Raw genomic sequence first — 5,755 nt, forward strand, 5'->3', positions numbered from 1 at the left:
ACAAATTACAAAAATAGTAAAAATTATAAAAATAATAAAAATTTAAATAATAACAAATTATAAAAACAGTAAAAATTATAAAAATAATAAAATTTTCACCTATCGCGGGGGCGAGGCGGGGTTTGGTACATAACACTCGTGATAGTCGAGGGATTATGTGTGTGTGTGTATATATATATATAGACATATCTAAAATTCATGCTACATATGTTTTATAACTAGCGGAATCTGCGCTATTATTTTTTGTTTGTTTTTCAGTCATTCGACTGCGGCCATGCTGGAGCACCATCTTTAGTCGACCCCTGTACTTATTCTTTGTATGCGTAGTATTTGTTCTATCGAATTTTTTGCCGAACTGCTAAGTTACGGGGACTTAAACACATCAATATCGGTTGTCAAGCGATGGTGTGGGAACAAACGCAGATACACAAACACACACACATACACACGCACGCACACACGCACGCACACACACACACACACACACACACACACACACACACGAACACACACGCATACATATATACGATGGGCTTCTTTCGGCTTCCGTCTACCAAATCAACTCACAAGGCTTTGGCCGGCCCCAGGCTATAGTAGAAGATACTTGCACAAGTGAACCCGGAACTATGTCGCGCAATCGACATATAATAAATGCAGAAGTCACAAAATGCAATAAAGAATCATAATTTCAAATACTATCGACAATGTCCCTACAAATTCATTTTCCTTGCATTCATCTTGAAATGAAGAATTTCTTCAAAGACAATGATTCATTTCTTTAACCTTCACGAATACTTTATTACATATATGAATGAAACTATGAAGTATAAGATATTTTAAAATTATGATATAAAATTCAATGTGGATGAAACTGAAATTCACGATATAAAACCCTCTCTTTGCTGCTTGTATTACAGTAAAATTCCACCCTTTAATGTATTATATTGACAGTTAACCAAGATGGCCGAACCGGTCGTCTGCATTTGAGAGGTACGGCGAACGATATCTGTTTTGCTTTCAGTTTTATGTTTGTATTTCATAGTATTTTTACATTCATCGCATTATGAAATTTTCAAGTTGTACATCTGTTTCGAAGTTCAGAACAAATTTTCTTGTATTTTCAAATTAAATATGTCTTACACTCCTTTATATCTTTTATAATTTTAGTCATGGAGCTTCGGGGCCATGCTGGGTTACAGCCTTGAAGGGTTCGGTCAAACAAGTCAGCCCCAGTGCTTATTTCTTTGTTAAGTCCGGTACTTATTCATCGGTAATTTCAGCCGAACCGCTAAGTTGCGGATACGTGAACAAACCAGCACTGGTTGTCAAGCGGTGTGTTGGGCGACAAACACAAATACACTGATTTATATGGTAGACGGGTTTCTCTGAGTCTTCTGCCTACAAAATCCGCCCTCATGGCATAGGTCTGTCTGGGGTAATAGTAGAAGATACACACCCATGGTGCCGCGCAGAAAGACTGAATTCAAGACCACACAATTTAAGAAAATTACAAGTTAACTGGAAAATCCGGATACCGATCTCGGTACTTCCCTCATCTAAAGCAAGTGCTCTGCCACCTGAGCTAGCAAACATTTCAACACCCGCGAACGCAGAATGTTATTCCACATTTTTATAAACGAAAAAATAACATAAAACTAACAAAATCATTTGATTAGCAGGGGCCAATATTTATAATTGTTCTTCAAAATACAAAAATGAATGTTCTTACATTGGAAGTGAACGGGAGGTGTCAAAGACAATATTCTTTTCTACTCTAAGCACAAGGCTCGAAATTTTTGCGGAGGAGCCAAGTCGATTATACCGACCCCAATACGCAACTGGTACTTAATTTCTCGGCCCCGAAATGATAAAAGCAAAGTCGACCTCGGCAGAATTTGAACTCAGAACGTAACAGCAGACGAAATACTGCTAAGAATTTCGCCCGGCGTGCTAACGTTTCTGTCAGCTCGCCGCCTTGGTGTGAAAGACAATATTGTAAAATAGAATAAAATATATAATAATGCAAGCAAATAAATAAATAAAAAAGAAGTTATTATCTACTTGGAGAATCCGGGTATCGATCCCGGTACCTCTCGCATGCAAAGCGAGCGCTCTACCAACTGAGCTAATTCCCCAATCCTCGTAGGCAGTTTATATATTTTCACTTTAGTATAAGTGAGCTAAGCCAAAAATATGATTTAGAGGAAATCTATATTATTACTCGCATAATTTCTCGTGACGTATTGAACTACCGAAGAAAAAAAAACAAGGAAAACAATTTTAAACAACATGGAGATATAACTAAAGCATTCAATTGTAAAATCATAAGAGATAAGAAAGGAAAGCTAGGAAAAAAACTCATTCGTGTTCAATCTCTGACACACACACACACACACACACACACACACACACACACACACACACACACACACACACACACACACACACACACACACACACACACACACACACACACACACACACTCACAAAACACGCGCATATTGTTCCTCTAAGTCAGGGATTATAAGACTTTTTTTCACTGCAGGCCAGATAACTGAGAGAATGACGCTCGCGGGCCGCATAACCATTTTGTTCAATAAAATTCAGTGAATACACAAAAAATAAAGACAACGAACATTTTTATTTACCAGAAAGTTATCAAAGGCGACGTTAGCAATGAGATAATTATATCACACCCAGTGCACACATCCGAATCTCACAAACTAAACAGCAAAATAGGTTAGTGTGATTTGTGAAACTGGTGTTTTAGATTTTAAGATATCATGAATGTTTGCTTTGGAATTGCCGCATCCAGCCAAGAAAATTGCTTTGGAATATTCATCAGTCAACTTCATTCGATGTGCTGACTTTACATCCTTCATTTTTGAAAATGTTTGCTCACTGACATAAGTTGTTCCAAACACTGATGCCATACCAGAAGCAAACGAAGTCTCATTGCAGGTACTTACACAGAAGGTACAATGCAGCGGCGAGCCGGATGAACTGACCTCATGGGCCGTAGTTTGGACTATGATAGAATCTATGAGATAAAATCATAGATTTGATAACTGATTAACGATTCCAAAAAATGTATTAAATTGTGAGTTATATCCCGATAAAGTCAAAACCAAAATTTATACTTGGAATAATGGTCTGCGGTATTTACAACAGTAGAATTAACGGTAAATCGTGATATTTACACAATAAACTGTTACAAATAATTGTTCAGTTACCTTTTTAACAGATGCACCACAGTGTAACGGTTGGATGCTGCCCACAAGAAGATAGTTTTAATAAATGGCAGCGACATCAACAGCTTACATAACATTGAGTCCACAATGACATACTGTTTTACAGAATTAAAAGGCAAACATTCGCCCATTAAGTTGTCTCGTACATGCAATTGTCCTCCTACTTATCAAACTTAATTCTGTGGTCGATTAATGCTATCTCTCCTACATACGAGAACAGTATGTAGGGAGGGTAGCGTTAATTGGACATTAAAAAGTGGATAAAAGTTTGTGCAATAAGCTGCCTCGTACAAACAATTATTCATTCTACAGGGTGTCCACAAAGTCTGGGTACAGGGAGTAAATAAAATCGTAACATAAACAATTAAATATTAGAAATAATTTCTTAAAATATGTGTTAATCCCCATGTGGGTACATGGAGTAAATAAAATCATAACATAAACAATTAAATATAAGAAATAATAATTTCTTAAAGTATGTGTTAATCCCCATGTACCCAGACTTTGTGGACACCCTGTACTTCCTTAAATTAATTCTGTGACCGATTAATGTTACCTTCCTTCCATACTAGTACAGTAAAATCTGTGACTTTAACTTAGTTTCCACCTAACCACTTTGAAACGTCTTGGATCAGCGGTTGGCTATGTTAGGTGTAGTGGAAGTAAATCCTAGATTATGTAAGTGTAAAGTGTGTATATTAATCGCGTGAAGGCGCGTGGCTTAGCGGTTAGGGATGCTTTGATCGCGAGACTTTGGTTCCGATCAACAGACCGGGAGGTGTGTTGTATTCTTCATTTCATATTGCTCTGCGTTCACGTCGACATCTGACGTGTGGCTCACCGTGCACCTGTTCAGGTAACGTCGACTTAATGGAAGGAGTGAGCTTATGCACAGCACAAACATTTTGATCACTAAAAACAAATCATCTGTGCAGTTACTCAGCAAGAAATTGCGGAATCCTCATTCTCAAACTTGTGAGTCTACTAACAGCAACATTAAACGCTCGTCTTCAAATTTCGCCGAGGTTGACTTTACCTTTCATCCTTCTAGAGGTCGATAGAATAAGTAACAGTTAAATACTGGGGTCGATGTAACCGACTTTTCCCTCCCTTAAAATTGCTGACCTCGTGCCAAGATTTGAAACCAGTATTAAGCACTCGTTTTAAATATAGTTCGATTTAAAGGGGCAATAACCTAATTTTATATCGTAAGAACAGGAATAGTAGTGTTGTGATATGAAGTGGGCAACATAGAAGAAAGCTAAATAATGGTTGGTTGAAACCTCTCACTCGCAATATCGATGTCTACAACTTTCTCGTAAACATTGTATTTTCTTTTTAACTCATGAATACTGTAACTTACGGGAATTACAATACGTCAGTTGATGCCATAAACTGATTGCTAATGAATCCGAATAAGCAGTCTTCAGTAATTAAATAAAGCAACTGACCAGTGAATGAAAAATGTGCTCCCCTACAAAAGAAAGAATTAACGATTTAAAAAAGAAAAGATGAGCAACTTGGATTTACAGAGGTCTCACCGAGATTCGAACTCGGATCGCTGGATTCAAAGTCCAGAGTGCTAACCATTACACCATGAGACCGGTGCTGCTAAAGTATTCAATGAATAAAAACATGTGATAAATATTTATTCAGAGTTTAAATTTTGATTTTGACATCAGCTGCAATATCTCACAGTCCAATGTTTAATATTTAATCGTCTAATCCAGTTAGATCTAAAACAGGCTCTGGATGACCCTAGACATTTTGGTGAAGATGGTTAGGGGGAACTGAGCAGAAGTTCCAAGTGTGGCTAGCATCAATCTGTGATGGAATGGGAAAAAAATCTGATCAGTAAGTTGAAAATGAATGGGACAGCATTCTGCATAAATCTTATCTGCATAAATCTTTATCACATATTTTCATTCAGTGAATACCTTAACAAGCGCAGGTCTCATGGTGTAATGGTTAGCACTCTGGACTTTGAATCCAGCGATCCGAGTTCGAATCTCGGTGAGACCTTGGCATTTCTCTGTAAATTCAAGCTACTTGCTTTTTTTTTTTTTAAATCTTTAATACTTTCTTTCGTTGGAGAGCACGTTTTTCATTCACTGCATGTATGCATATGAGATAGTTTGGGTGAAGCATTGTGTGGTACAACTTTGAAGAAGGTTGTTGTTTAGAGCTAGAACAATGCGAAAAAGCAAGCTACAAAAAGAAAAGAGAACAAAACAAAATTGCAGTTTTTACCTTGTATTTCTATATTTCAGGGTGAAAAAGACGTTTCTCATAATATATATATATATATATATATATATATATATATATATATATATATATATATATATATATATATATATATATATGTATATATATATATATATATATATATATATATATATATATATATATATATATATGTATATATATATATATGTATATAGATATATATATATGTATATATATATTATATATATATATATATATATATATATTTATATTT

At 36.0% G+C, this 5,755-nt stretch overlaps 3 non-coding genes across 3 annotated transcripts; 1 reads left to right on the forward strand and 2 right to left on the reverse strand.

Moving 5' to 3' along the window:
- Window positions 1-2,062: 2,062 nt before the first annotated feature.
- On the reverse strand, window positions 2,063-2,135 carry Trnaa-ugc (transfer RNA alanine (anticodon UGC)). The gene has a single exon. It is a non-coding gene; the product is annotated as a tRNA-Ala (tRNA).
- A 2,649-nt stretch (window positions 2,136-4,784) lies between these two features.
- On the reverse strand, window positions 4,785-4,856 carry Trnaq-uug (transfer RNA glutamine (anticodon UUG)). Its single transcript has one exon. It is a non-coding gene; the product is annotated as a tRNA-Gln (tRNA).
- A 346-nt stretch (window positions 4,857-5,202) lies between these two features.
- Window positions 5,203-5,274, forward strand: Trnaq-uug (transfer RNA glutamine (anticodon UUG)). The gene has a single exon. It is a non-coding gene; the product is annotated as a tRNA-Gln (tRNA).
- Window positions 5,275-5,755: the final 481 nt, after the last annotated feature.

This window comes from Octopus bimaculoides, chromosome 5 (genome assembly GCF_046866305.1).
Source record: "Octopus bimaculoides isolate indiv1 chromosome 5, ASM4686630v1, whole genome shotgun sequence".
In the NCBI taxonomy this organism is placed as follows: domain Eukaryota; kingdom Metazoa; phylum Mollusca; class Cephalopoda; order Octopoda; family Octopodidae; genus Octopus; species Octopus bimaculoides.